The sequence below is a fragment of the Sminthopsis crassicaudata genome, chromosome 6, assembly GCF_048593235.1.
Source record: "Sminthopsis crassicaudata isolate SCR6 chromosome 6, ASM4859323v1, whole genome shotgun sequence".
NCBI lineage: Eukaryota > Metazoa > Chordata > Mammalia > Dasyuromorphia > Dasyuridae > Sminthopsis > Sminthopsis crassicaudata.
This window is the reverse complement of record NC_133622.1, coordinates 72813455-72829388: the sequence shown is the minus strand read 5'-3', so window position 1 is coordinate 72829388 and position 15934 is coordinate 72813455. Positions and strand designations below refer to the sequence as shown.

The following is a 15934-nucleotide window of genomic DNA, read 5'->3' as shown; positions in this document are numbered from 1 at the left end:
TAAATACCAGAAAACAAATCATGATACACATGGCAATATACAAAAAGAGAATTCTTTATGAAACTGTAAATCTCTATTTCCTATAACTTGTTTAAAAAAACACAAAAATAAATATATAGTGACAGGGATCCAAAATGGCAGATTAAGGGCAGCCACCTAGCTGAACTTTCTCATTATTTCCCTCCAAACAATTTTAAAATAATACCTCAAATCAAATTTTGTAGTGGCAGAGTCAACAAAAGGTTGGAATGAAACAGTTTTCCAATTTAAGAAAACATAAGAGGTTGGCAGAGAAGTCCCTGATAGCAGGGAAGAGGCCTGCGCAGGGCCCACACATGCAGTAGTGGCAATAGTAGCCATAGCAGCAACAGCAGCTTTAGGAACTCTTTACCCAAAAATAATAATGGGGTAAAGAACTGGTCTGAATGAATGAATCTTCTGTTGGCATTGGGTATAGCTGGCTCTCACCAGTACCTCTTTTGTCCATACACAGTTCTGGGTCACACTTCCAAGAGAGAGAGGACTGCTGGGAGTCAGTCATGAGGGACTGCTCACAGTTCCAAAGCAAAAAAGAGTGATAGCTAGCACTTCTGGCTTCAGGTGTTCAGGGACTCTTCCTGCTAAAAGTAGGATCATATTACAATGAAAGCACCAAAAACTTGCAAACCCCCAGAACTGGTTTCAAAAATGATAATATGAAAAATTTTGAAGCTTGGAACGATGCCTCTTTATCTCAGGTGAGCAGAGTCCAATTTTAATATAATGTTCAAAGTCAAGAAATAGATTGGAAAAATGAGCAAAAAACCAAGAATAACTATAAAAGACTACTAAAGTGCAGACAAAGACTCAGAAGATAAGTTTGAAAACAACTACCAAAAAGTCTCAAAGAAAAATACTAATTGGACCCAAGGCCAATAAGGAAGAAGTCTTTTGTTTGTTTGTTTTTGTTTTTAAGAAGAGTAGTAGAGAAAAAATTAGTAAAAGAAATGAATGATGCAAGAAAATTATGAAAAGAGAATTAATAGCTTGTTAAAAGTGGCATAAAAAACTGAGATAAATAACACCTTAAAAATCAGAATTGGCCACATGGTAAAAGAGGTATAAAAATTAACTGAAGAGAATAACTCATTAAAAAAGCAGAATAGGGCAAATGGAAAAGAAAGGATGAAAATTCATTGAAGAAAAGAACTCTTTAAAAAACAGAATTGGCCAAATGGAAAAAAAAGATACAAAACATCATAGAAGAAAATCATTCCTTAAAAATTAGAATTAAAATTGGGCAAGTGGAAGCTAATGACTCTAAGACATAAAGAAATAATAAAACAAAATCAAAAGAATGAAAAAAATAGAAGAAAATTTGAAATTTCTAATAGAAAAAAACAACTGACTTGGAAAATAGAGGAAAGATAATTTAAGAATTATTGGACTACCTGAAAGTTTTGATCAAAGACAGAATCTCTGAGACATATTTCAAGAAATTGCCAAAAAATAAATACTTCCTTGATAAGTGAGATCCATAGAGTAAAATAATAAATAAAAAGTTTACCAACTATCTCCTGAAAGAGATCACAAAGCAAAAACTCCTAGGAATATTCTAACCAGAATCCATAGCTTCCCGGTCAAAAAGAAAATACTTAAAGCATCCAGAAAGAAACAATTCAAATGTTATGAAATCACATTCAAGAGCACCCAAAATTTAACGGCTTCTTTGTTAAAGTTGTGGAAAGGTTAGAATATTTATGAACACAATTGAACTAGTATTACAACCAAAAATAACCTACTGAGCAAAACAGGATAATCCTTCAGGGGGAAAAAGAATGTATGTCTAATGAAATAGAGGACTTTCAAGCCTTCCTAGTGAAAAGACCAGAGCTGGATAAAAAATATGACATTCAAACACAAGATTCAAGAGAAGCATAAAAAGGCAAACAGTGTACATTCCTATATGGGAATGAGAAAATAGATTGCATTGGTTGAAGAGAGAGGTAGAAAAGGGAAATTTTTCTCACATACAAGAGGCCTGCAAGGAAGAGCTTTTATAATGGTGGGGTAAATGGAAGATAATATTGGGCAATGTTTCAACTGCACTCTCATCAGAATTGGTTCAGAGAGAAGAATATACATACTTGGTTGTATACAGAAACCTGTATTAATAAGTAGATAAAAGGGAGGGTGGATTAAGAGAACTCTTGGTAAAAAATAAAATAATCAAAAAAAATTTGAGCAGTGGCAGAATAAAAGAGAAAGAGGAAGAAACAGAAGAAACTGAAATGGAAGGAAATATACAGTAATCATAAGTATAAATGGTAATGGAATAGGCTCTCCCATAAAATGGAAGCTGATAACAGAATGGATTAGAAACTAGAATCCAACAATATATTTGTTTACAAAAGACAACAGTTGAAACAAAGACACGAGTTAAAATAAAGGCTGGACAGTATTCTAATATGCTTCAGCTGAAATAAAAAAGAGATTTAGCAATCATGATTTTAGACAAAGTAAAAACAAAAATAGACCTTTAATTAAAAAATGTAATCAAAGAAACTACCTACATTGTACTTAAAGGTACTATAGACAGTGAAGTAACAGCAAACATTTTTACAATTTTCTTTTGATAAAGAAAAACTTCATTTCTCAAATATATACTGAGTATAGAACTGAGTCAAACTTATAAAATAAGAGCCATTCCCCGGGTGATAAATAGTCAAAGGATAGGCAGTTTTCAGAAAAAGAAATTAAAGCTACCTGTAGTCATGAAAAAAAAAAAAAGGCTCTCAATCACTATTGATTAAAGACTTAAACTTAAAACTATCTTAATCCCAAAGAAGTAAAAAATTGAGGGGAGGGGTGAAGGACCTAGACATGCAAAAATATTTATAGCAACTCTTTTTTTTTTGTGCTGGCAAAGAATTGGAAATTGAAGAGATGATTATCATTTGGGGAATGGCTAAACAAGTTGTGGCATATAATTGTGATGGAGTTCTATATACTGTGGAAAATGACAACTTACGAGGTAAAAGGGGGGTGTTTCAGAAAAACATGGCAAGACCTATATGAACTGAAGTAAAGTGACAAGAACCAGGAGATCAAGAACCAATAAACAATAACAGCAGTATTGTAATGATCATCATATGTGGAAGGCTTAGCTGATCAATATAGTGATCCAAGACAGTTCCAGAGAAGTCAAGATGAAAAAATGTTATCTACCCCCAGAGAAAGAACTGATGAACTCTAAGTGAAAATCAAAGTATTTCTCATTATTTTTTCTTATTTTCTTTATTTTTCTTCTTGTTGTAGTTTTTAAATATGGCCAATGTGGAAATCTGTCGTACATGATTTCATATATATGGTTGATGTATTGTTTGCCTTCCCAGTGAGTGGGGGAGGGAATGGAAGTAGGGAGAAAATTTGTTATTCAAAATTTAAAAAGAAAAGAATACTATAAATAAATAATAAATTAGATTTTTTTTTTTAAGCACATAACAAATTTCACGTTACTTTCACAACAATAGTATTATTTATCTGTGCTACCTCTTGATCTTCCTTCTCTTTAAAAAAAAAAAAAAAGGAAGAAAAATATTTTAGTGGTCCTTTTTGGAGGGGCATCCTTTGTTCTCCTTTGTCCACTACCCTATACCTCCATCCATTTAAAAACTAAGAAAAAGGAAGGAAGAAAGAAATGCTTCATTTTGTACATTTTTGTCTTATCACTTCTTTGTCATATAAGTAATATACTTAATCAGAGTTCTGCTGGAGACTGAGAGTGTTTATATGTGTGAGTATATGTGTGGTTGGTCATTGCTTTTATTAGTTGTTTCTTTTCAGTGTATCAGTTCTTGTTTAAACTTCTTTTGGTTCTGCTATCTTCACTTTGCATCAGTTTATACATGGAGGATTCTTTGAGATTTTAACCTTCATTTTTTTATGGTGTAAAAATATTCCATTAACTGTACCATAAGTTTACCTAAGAGGCAATCTAAGGCATCCTCTTAGAATGTAGGTCTTTTTCTCTTTTTTCCTATTTCTTTCTTTTTTTAGGATCGGTGGTCATTTTTTACATCAGTTACCTCTTGTACTTTGGGATTGGTGCTATGAGAGCCAACGGTTACGTTGTGAAAGTCCTCTATTAACTAGGAACAGAAATATCAATAACATACAGATAATGCTGGCTCATTGAACTCCATTTAACCTGAGATCCTAGTCATCCTCCAGAGTCAAATTGTACGTTAGACAGAACAAAGTTCCCAAACACTGGATAAGAAGCTTCAGCCAGTTTCAAACTTTATAATAAGGATTTTAGGAGGAGATGTTTGAGAAAATCAAAGCTAGTATTTTTATATTATCTTGTCTACTGTTTCCATTCTGACTTTTGACCATTACTTGCTATGTATTGCTTTCCTTTTGCTTTCTAATTATTGTTTAGTCTATCTTCTTAATCTTTTGATAATTTTCAAATCAAGGTAGGAAGAAAGTGGTAGACTTAAATACAATCAGAGAGTACAAACAGATTATAATACAATTTCCTCTGATTTTGCTGTGTTTAAAGTAGGGTATACAAAGTAATATATTCATCCTAGTTATATCAAAATACAAGACTAAAACATTTTTCATCTTAAGGTTCAGCACTTCATTATTAGCTGTGCCAACTGCTCTAAAAAATTAGGTCATGGTATCTCATGGGGGTTATTCATTTGTGATATGATACAAGTAGCAATTTAGTCCTTTTGGAATTGCATGATTGATTTGTGACATGTGGAAATAGAACCAATAAAGTAGTACTCTCATATGCATTTCTGTAGAGCCTTGTAAATGCATTTGCTTAGTTGAGATTCATTGCACAAGAGTTTTTAATGATTTGCTATTCTTAGATATTTCTAATAGGTTTTAAAATTTTTAAAAATGTATTTGTCAAACACGTTTTTCTTTTACATAACCCAATAAAGCAAAAAAAAAAGAGACTCAATTTTAAAAACTAATTTTCTTCCACTTCAAATTTATTATCTTTGCTAAATTAGAAGAATTTTCTTTCCAACACCATTTGGATATTTTCTTCAAAGAAATTATAAATCACTTTAAAATTTTGCAAACTGAATCTGATGCCTTCAAATGAGATATTAAAAGATACTTGAATGAATTATTTCCTCAAATTAACATCCTGCATTTGAAATAAGTGAATAAAACAAAAATAACAAAATAAAACAAAATAACAAAATAACATAATGACAAAGGAGAAATTATGTAATGCAATGACAAGGAGATTGAAATTTGACACAGAGGACCTATATATATCTATATGTATGTATATTTATAATATTAGATATTTCCTTTAATTGTGGATTAGCTTTTACAGAATTGTGATTATCATCTTTTTTGTTGGATTTCAAAAACACACAGATATTAAGAGTACTTTTATAAAAGATTCATGCATCCTTACAGTATTTCGTTTGGTTAGTATAAATACTGTTTTAATTTTAACTTGGTTTACCTAAAGCACAACAACTATGCAAAGTTATTTTTATAATATATAATAAAATATGTAAATTTTATATAACAAATGTACATATATAAAGTATATAAAATATAATATGTAATAAAAATAATAATATATAAATATATAAATAAAAATAAAAATTATTTTAGGATTATTTCAGACTATTTTAAGACATTTCCACTAGACAGTAAATGAGGGCTAGAGAGTTCCTTCCCTATAGGAAAATTCACAGGGGAATAGGAGATTAGGAACTTACTTATGGAAATGTTTATTATATTCTTGTATTGCCTTAATAAACCTTTCCTTTTATGACAGTTTGGCTTCCACAGTTGAACAAATCACTTCTGTTTGAAAACATTTCCCAATGATACAAATGCTTGTTCTGGATATTACCACTTAAGCTGTTATGGGTGATCCAAATGCAGTTATTTGCCAGAACATATGTTTAGTTGGCAAAATGCTTACTGATTCAAATGTGGCCTAAATTTTAGTATTGAAAAGTATAGATCCCATGTTAAAAAAACAAAACAAAACAAAACCCCAAAATACCTTGTAATAGATTTTATACTCTGTTCTGAAAAGTAGGTACTGTAAGTATTACATTTTTACTCCCTTTTGCCTTATTGGTTACCATTAAAAAATTGAATGTCATTCTTTAGTTGGATGATCTTGTCACCTAGCATGAACCTATCACATAAAGCTTTAGATTGTCCAAGCTGGAGTACAGTATTGAAAGATAACCTAAAGTAAAGAGTGCTTCCATTTTTCAGATAATTATGCTTTTTGAGTCATTAAATTAATTTTAATAGTTGTGCCAATGAAGGTAAAGTAAATTCAGTTATAGGTTATGAAAGTTCTTGAATAGTTTGCTGAGTATCAGATAGATTACCAGTTAATTCAGTAGACTAGTTGACCCTGCCTTCATTATAGAAGGATTTAAAAATAAAGTACTTTTTACTAAAAAAAAAAAAAAAATTGGAAATGAAAACCCCAAAGAAATTGTTATATCCTTTGAATGTCTTGGAATGTTATTGATTTAACCAATAGACTATTATTGAGTAGAGGTGGCTCCTATTGGGTGGGTGGGTGGGTGGGGTGGTTATCAGGAAATAGTGGAATAAAAAATGAAAAATGGAAGGACAGGATTTGAAAAAAAAATTATTAGCCAGGAAAGATAGATGCTTTTGGGGATGGGATGGAATGGAGAGAGAAAAAGAAAACAGAAGGGAGGGACAGAGACAGAGCCAGATATTTAAAAGTTGTCAATGGGTTAAAGCCACAATTCTGTAAAATCAGTAAATTATAATAGCTTTAGGCTGCTTTTTAGTTTTTATTATTTTCTTGAGTTCCTTTGTATACATGTTTTAGTTTGCCATTATTGAATTGAATCCCTTTATGTAAGGCAAGAATGCTTGGTTGGCAAGCAGTGTTGTAATGAGGGTGGAGCATATTTGAGATTCTGTAGTCTTGTCTAATTTGCATATTTGTACCAAAATACTCAATCATGCAACCTGTGACAGGACTATATCCTTGAATCTTTATGGCTTATTTTCCCACCAAAAATAACATGAAATATTTTCTGTGGAGGTTTTGGAATGAGGGGAAAATATCTTAAGTAGTATTCTTATTCTTTTCTGTCTTTTAGTGTTGAGAGCAGCCATATACTTTATCTAAGATCACCAAAAGCAATTTCACAATCCTTTTGAGAAACAAGTGTTCACAGATGCTCTGATGTAGAGAACCTACATCAGAGTTTTGCTTTAAACAGTTTTGCGTAAGGTAATATGGCTCCAAAAAAATAAGCTATGGGAAACCATTCAGCAGATGTCAGGCTTCATTGTAATACTGTAAGAAAGTGATAATTTGTTTTCCTGTTGGCTTTTCTTCCTCCCCCAAAAAAGCTAATTATTATCTTTTTGGTCTAAAAAAGACAGTTCCAACTAAACAAATATGTGTCAATTTTTTTAAAAAAAGATTTATAATGAAAAGAATTGATGGTATATTTCACCTAGAGTAAAAAAGACAATGTGTAATAAGGGATTTTGTGGCTTTACAGCTCAGTGCATGTGTTTGAAAGCTGTTCTCTCAGCAACGTGGGTGGCAGGTTATGCTACCATATAATGTATTGTAGTTGGCTCTCCACACTTGTCAGGGTTAGTGTTCAACCATTCGGAAAATTTTCCCATTGTTCTATCATGTGAACCAAGACTAGTGTTGAATTCCCAATAACCTACCAAAAAAGATTTAATTAGAAAGTCTGAAATTTAATGATTTTCTGTTTATTGTTTTAATGCAGTATTTATATTATAAGTATTTTATTATCTGTAAATACAATCACTTTTAGTCCAAAAGAATACCAGGATACCAAACTAGGAACTTTGGTAGGATCTTTTTCATCAGATTTGAACAAAAATGTGTATACTCAATACTGCCTTTTTTCTGTATTAACACTCTATTTCCATCTTAAACATGTTTGCTTTAGATGGACCATAGCTCTTGGCAGCTAGTTCATTTTTAGCAAATAATACTGTTTCTAGTAAGAGTTGCAGAGAAAAAAAAAAAAACAACTTTGTGTGAGGTCCTTGTAAACTGAACCTTTGGAACGTTACTTTTATTTCTGTTTTTTTCCCCTTTTGTGCTTCTTTGTGTCATGGTTATAAATTACTTCGTTTGAACAGAAGAATCAAAAACATTTTATTTTGTGATTCCTGGAATTATAATTGTTTTTTCTTTACCTGTTATTTCAAAGACTGGCACATGGAGAAATAAGTAATTATGGCATTGAAATTCCATTGTGCCAGCACCTCCAGAGCATAATCCAAAAAAAACAGAAAATCGCCTGCTGGGTTGTATGCAGCATGCTTGTGTGAACATCAGTGTCTGCTGTTCACACATCATTTTTTACTGAAAGTTCCCCCTGGAATAAAGACTCTGTGTTTCTGTGTTTTCTGAGTGCAGTGGGACATTTGTTGGTTTTTAGGTTTTAAATTTTGTAAAAGTTCCTTTTTTTTCCAAGGGAGATTTCAATAGATGTTTCATCATTATCACTGTCCATCAAAGGGTATGAAGAAGTTTTTTGAATGCTTATATGTATTTGTTAGAAGTTAGTTTTTCTCATATTACAAAATAGCATTTTGTAAATGAAAATACAACATGGAGGAAGAACTAGTGAAACAAAACATGCACATTTGTGAATTTATGTTTTTGTGAAGTGTGTGTGTGTGTGTGTGTGTATGTGTATGTGTATACACATATATATATACTTGGGAGAAAATGATTAAAAATATCATTCTTTACCAGCAGAATAACTTAAAACTAATTTTAAGTGTGTTTTTTGTGTGTTTATTTAAAAAAAATACAGATGCATTCTTCATTTCAGGCTTCTCAAATATGGGAACTTCTTTATCAATATTATATGTAGTTATATTCTATCTAAGCTGTTGTAACCAGTCAGGGAATAGATAATAAAGTATATTTAAAAGCTTGCATCTTAATCTTTGTGAACACCTTATAATACGTGGATTTGAGTAAAGTATGGAGAAAATTGGCAGTCCAGCTGGAAAATACAATACATCTTATATTGGCCATTTCAGCCTTTTTACTCGAATTTATGACATATTAAAGAAAGAAACAGTCTCCCAGATAATATGTAACACTAGATTCTTCAAAGGTCTGTAAAATGAATCTGGTAAATTGCTACCCATACTGCAAGATTCATTTAGTTTTTTTTTTCTTTTTTTGGGGGGAGAGGTTCATTCATTATTACTGATTTCTCTCTCCCAGATATTTCTATTATTTAATAATGTGTTAAATATGCAGCTGTTCTTAAAGGAGAAATCAGATTTTTATTTGCAAACCTGTTATTGGGACCTAAGATAGGAAAAGTCATTATAAATTTGTTCCTATTTATGTGCTCCATTTGGTAACCTTACTTAAAAATAAGAATGAGGTGTGTTTTGGTTGCAGTTACCATGTTTCAGATTGAGATTGACAAACTGTATGCCACTACTTCATAGGTTTTCTTTAAATTTTGTACTAATTTTAACATATCCTTCACTTTTATCTTTCTTACTAATTTCAGAGTAGTATTATAGACTATTTAGACATTAATAAACATGATATTGTTGCTAGAACATTTTTTATTTACTAATCCCTCTCATTTTTTAGACTTTCCTTTTAAATTATTATTCTGGAAGAGTTGTGCTTTAGGTAGGATGTAACTCAAACATCCTTCTTGGAAAGGAAGGAAAGATACCAACATGTCCATACCTTTTCCATTCTTAGAAGCCTCCAGCTCCTCAATCAACCCAGTGCATTGTCATTTCCCTACTAGACTGATGATTAGCTCTTATAAATGACTGGCTCTTATAATAGGAAAAAAAAACAAAAAACCTTTTACTTACTATCTAGTTATCACTGATTAAAGTTCTAGGAAACATAATTTTTCAGAATGACAGTTTTCTTTTATGACTAGACCTTATGATATTTAGCTAAACATAGGATTAATTCAGTGCTTTTGAAATGCATGCAAATAATTTGCTAATACTTTGAATATATGCAAATAATTTCTAATATTCATTGCTTCAGACTTCCATTTTTTTTACTTTGTATAATTTAACCTTAACTATGTCTAGACAGATTTCCTGGATATGGCTAAACAATTTTGAGAGTAAATTATGAGCTGATTTTTTTTACACATTCATAAACAAGATCTGTTTCCAGTATGTATGCTAGAAATGGAATAAATGGGAATTGCAGGCTGTACAAGTGAAATGAAAAATTTTTTTCCAGTTGTTTGTCAAACTTTATTGATAATACTAGAGATGTTTTGCATTTTCATTGTCATTGAAGTTGAATCAGATTTTATCACTGCCTGTTTTTGTGATAAGACCTTCATTTGTTAGCATTGTATTACATAGTAGTTAACACTTCTGTTCCTTGTCTCTTTCAATTATATGCCTTGTTAAAAGGTGCATATGAAATAATGTAGAACTATATTCTTTTGTGAATTTATTATATTGAGATTTTATTAGGAAATTACCTAGAAAATAGCCATAATGAAGATTATATGTTTTTATTTTGATAAATGATAGGCTGGTGGTATGGTAAGAGTAAAGGATAACTGTTTGCATACACATCTTATGTATTTTACTTGGTATCATAATTCTAGGAGAATGTCTGGGAGCTCAGCACTTTGGATGGACCCCTTTGGGGAATTTGTAGTAGGACATTGTCAGGAATCACACAAGATTAGCAGGTATAGATGGGTTACACATGGTACTGTTACATATTTTGAATATATTGACTTTTTAATAACTAAAGTAATATTCAATTAAAATGATAGTTGAAAATCACAGTATAATATTGCTAAGAGAATAAGTTTCATGGTAAGGTATATAGCTTTTGCTAATGTGTAAGTTTCCTAGATGAAAGAAATGATACAGTTTTCTAGCTCAGTTATCTTAGAAATCATCTTATTTAGTTTTCTTTTTCTGCTAAGTTAATAGGTACAGAGAAGTGTCAAGATCACATAGTGTGTTAATGGCAGAGCTAGAACATTATCTCAACTTATAAGAAAAAAAAAGTTATGAAATGGACCATCATGATCCCAACAGAAAAGTATCTCTTGTTATATATCTAATATGTGTAGATTATATTTCTCATATCCTACTCCTCTTCACTCAGACCCACATTATCTTTTTTTTTTAATTTAATTTTTATTTTATTTTATAATTATAACTTTTTTTTTTTGACAGTACATATGCATGGGTAATTTTTTACAACATTATCCCTTGCACTTACTTCTGTTCAGATTTTTTCCCTTTCTCCCCCAACCCCCTCCCCCAGATGGCAGGCAGTCTTATACATGTTAAATATATTACAATATATTCTAGATACAATATATGTGTGTAGAACCGAATTTTTTGTTGCACAGGAAGAATTGGATTCAGAAGGTAAAAATAACAGTTTACACTCATTTCCCAGTGTTCCTTTTCTGGATGTAGCTGATTCTGTCCATCATTAATCAATTGGAATTGGATTAGCTCTTCTCTATGTTGAAGATATCCACTTCCATCAGCATACATCCTCGTACAGTATCATTGTTGAAGTGTATAATGATCCCCTAGTTCTGCTCGTTTCACTCAGCATCAGTTGATGTAAGTCTCTCCAAGCCTCTCTGTATTTTTCCTGTTGGTCATTTCTTACAGAACAATAATATTCCATAACATTCATATACCATAATTTACCCAACCATTCTCCAATTGATGGACATCCATTCATCTTCCAGCTTCTAGCCACTATGAAAAGGGCTGCCACAAACATTTTGGCACATAGAGGTCCCTTTCCCTTCTTTAGTATTTCCTTGGGATATAAGCCCAGTAGTAGTATGGCTGGGTCAAAGGGTATGCACATTTTGATAACTTTTTGGGCATAATTCCAGATTGCTCTCCAGAATGGCTGGATTCTTTCAGAACTCCACCAACAATGCATCAGTGTCCCAGTTTTCCCACAGCCCCTCCAACATTCATCGTTATTTGTTCCTGTCATCTTAGCCAATCTGACAGGTGTGTAGTGGTATCTCAGAGTTGTCTTAATTTGCATTTCTCTGATCAATAGTAATTCGGAACACTCTTTTATATGAGTGGAAATAGTTTTAATTTCATCATCTGAAAATTGTCTGTTCATATCCTTTGACCATTTATCAATTGGAGAATGGCTTGATTTCTTATAAATTAAAGTTAATTCTCTGTATATTTTGGAGATGAGGCCTTTATCAGAACCTTTAACTGTAAAAATGTTTTCCCAATTTGTTACTTCCCTTCTAATCTTGTTTGCATTAGTTTTGTTTGTGCAGAACCTTTTTAATTTGATGTAATCAAAATTTTCTATTTTGTGATCAATAATGGTCTCTAGTTCTCCCCTGGACACAAATTCCTTCCTCCTCCACAAGTCTGAGAGGTAAACCATCCCATGTTCCTCCAATTTATTTATGATTTTGTTCTTTATGCCTAAATCTTGGACCATTATGATCTAATCTTAGTATGTGGTGTTAAACAGACCCACATTATCTTTAATCTGAACCAACTCTAATACTTTTTGATTACATAACCTGCAATAAGTTCCTCCTCTCTCTAATCATTCTTCACACAACTCCAAGGTAATTTTCTTAAAGCATGGGTCTGACCACAGCATTTCTCTGTGCAGTAAACTCTGGAGACCCTTAATTGCCAACAGAATCAATTATCTATCATTGAAGAAGCATTGTGGTATTTTGGGGCTTGATAGTGCAGTAGTATGGGAAAACAAGCACAGAGGGAGGAACTCACCATTTCTAGGCAGTCAGTTCTTTAGTTGAATTTTGCAGTGATTTGCTAGTGTAGCTAGCACCTTTGGCAAGGATAGCTTTCCTTGTTCAATACTTTGCCTGATACAAATATTTAGAGGATTATTGGAGAAAATTGTCTCTGGTATATTTCTTATGGAATCTTGAATTATTTTGATCTGCTTGAGACCCACTTTACTGGGGGAAGAATGTTGTTGTTTATAGACATTTCAGTCATGTTTGACTCTGACTGATCTCTTTGAGGTTTTCTTGATAAAGCCACTGAAGTATTTTGCCATTTCCTTCTCCAGCTCAAGCAAACAGCGGTAAGTTACTTGCCCAGAGTAACATAGCTGTAAATGTCTGAGGACAGATTTGAACTTGGGTCTTCCTGATTCCATGCCTGAAACACTATCCAGTGTGGAGGAGGTATACCCCTCTTTTTATACTCAGTCTAGACAAGCTGCTATTCTCATAGTTTTTTCACCATCCTTTTCACTTAATCAGTTGAACTAGTATTTTTCTCAACCAAATCAAATGTCAGCAATCAGCAAAGCAAATGCTGCTTGCATTCTCTCTCTATTTTGGTCATTTGTGTAACTATAAAGAAGAAGTGGCCTGCTGTAGAACTTTATATTATGCTGGAGAGCTCTTTGTAATCTTCAATAAGATTATTATTGGATGTAGACTTATTTTCATAAAACATTTGTAGTGATGAGAAGATAGGCTTATTAGTCAATAGCTACTGGTGTATTCTAATACTTTTTTTTTTTTTTTTTTTTTTTAAATAAGGTTTGGGATTTTTTTTTCTTAGACTTTTGGTACCTTCTCTCTTATATCCCTTGAGAATTGGTTACTCAAGATTGAATGAATTCCAGTTCAGTTGCTTCTCTGTGTATGCAACCTGCTGATCCTATTTTTTTTTTTTTTTACTATTGTCTCTACTTTTTTGGACAGTACATCTGAAACCATAGTGTTAGACTTAACATATATAGTCCCTCTAAGATCCTGGCATGTTAAAAGAGTTATAAAAGTATTCATGAACCATATCAATTTCTCATTTCTGTGTCTTCATTTCATACTTCAATGGCCTCAGGATAATTTTGAATAATTTTTTACCAAAATTTTTTTCTTATTTGCTTCTTGCTGTTTTATGAAGAAATATTGCTTATAATCTTATTTTGTTCTCATCTACAAAATTTTACCCATGAGCCTGTGACTTCCTTGTTGCTACTAGACAAGAGCAAGTATTTGTTGGCTAAGAAAGCTGCTAGGGATTTTTACTTTCTTTATGTCAACTGAAAGTAAACTTATTTTGGAAATACTATCTATTTCTGTCTTTTTATCCTTTTTCCCATTTGCTGACATCAATAGCTTGTTTAAGTAGGTTAGTTGTACTTGTAATTATTAAAGTACAAATAATTAAATAAAAATTATTAAATTAAATGTAATTATAAATGAGTTGTAATTATTTTGATTTTTATTATTGCTTGATTTTACAAAGATAGTTAATTTGGATGTTACTTTCAAATCAATATTCAGTCATTGTCTATCTCTTAAAGTAGAATCAATTTCATTTGATGCTCATCTTGCCTACCGTCTACTTTTTTAAGAAAATGTTTTTGATTTTAAAGTTCAGAATAGTTTAATTTGCATTTCTCCAGTCAAGTTAGAGTTAAAACTTTTTTTTCAATGTAGCTATAGATAGCTTTGATCATTTGATCTGAAAATTGTTCATATCTTTTATTGTTTATCAATTGGGGATTGGCTCTTAATTTATAAATTTGACTCAGTTCTCAATATATTTTGAAAAATGAGACCTTAATCAGAGAAATTTGCTTCAAAAGTTTTTTCACAGTTACTATTGCTAACTGTATTTCCCTCTACCCTACTTCTATCACCTTATTCTGTTTATTCTATTCTCACTCTTCTTTCACCCTATCCTTCCTTAAGTGTTTTGCTTCTGACTACCCCCTCCCCTAATCTGCCTTCTCCTTTTCTTATCCTTTTCTCCACCTACTTGCCTATAGGATAAGATAGATATTTCTATGCCCCATTGAATATGTATGTTATTCCTTCTTTGAGCTATTTCTGATAAAAATAAAGTTTACTCACTCCCCTCTTACCACTTCCTCTTTCCTTCTACTGTAAAAGCTTTTTCTTGCCCCTTTTAGTTGACATAATTTACCTATTCTACTTCTCCCTTTCCCTTTCTCCCAGTATATTCCTCTCTCACCCCTTTATTTGATTTTTTTTAGATATTATCCCTTCATACAATTCACACCTGTGTCCTCTGTCCATACATATTCCTTTTAATGAGAAAGCCTTTATGAGTAACATTATCATCTTCCCATGTAGGAATATATAAACAATTTAACCATATTAAGTTCCTTATTATTTCCCTTTCATATTTCCCTTTTTATGCTTTTCTTGAGCCTTGCATTTGAAAAGCAAATTTTCTATTTAGCTCTGGTCTTTTCATTAAGAATATTTGAAAGCCTTCTATTTCATTGAATGCCCATTTTCCCCATGAAGGATTGTATTCAATGTTGTTCAGCAGGTTATTCAGATTGTAATTCTATCTCCTTTGTCCTCCAAATAGGATATTCTAAGCCCTCTGATTTTTTTTTTTTAATTTATTTTCAAAACATGTATATAGTTTTCAACATTTACCCTTGTAATACCTTGTGTTCCATATTTTTTTCTCCCTCCTTTCCCCCAGCCCCTTCTCCTAGACAGCAAATAATCCAATATATGTTAAACATGTATAATTCTTCTATACATATTTCCACAATTGTCATGCTGCACAAGAAAAAAAAATCAAAAAGGGAAAAAAATGAGAAAGAAAACAAAATGCAAGCAAAAGGCAACAAAAAATTGAAAATACAATGTTGTGATCCACATTCAGTCCCCACAGTCCTCTTTCTGGGTACAGATGGCTCTCTCCATCACAAAGACAACATTGGAAGTAGCTTGAATCACTTCATTTTTTTGAAAAGAGCCACGTCCATCTGAACTGATAATTGTATAATCTTGTTCTTGCTGTGTACAATATTCTTTTGCTTCTACTCACTTCATTTTGCATCAGTTCATGTAAGTCTTTCCAGAATTTTCTGAAA

At 31.9% G+C, this 15934-nt stretch overlaps 1 protein-coding gene across 8 annotated transcripts in view; it reads left to right on the top strand.

Moving 5' to 3' along the window:
* ANAPC10 (anaphase promoting complex subunit 10) overlaps positions 1-15934 on the top strand; it is a 110394-nt gene that overhangs the window by 49012 nt on the left and 45448 nt on the right. The window lies entirely within an intron of this gene.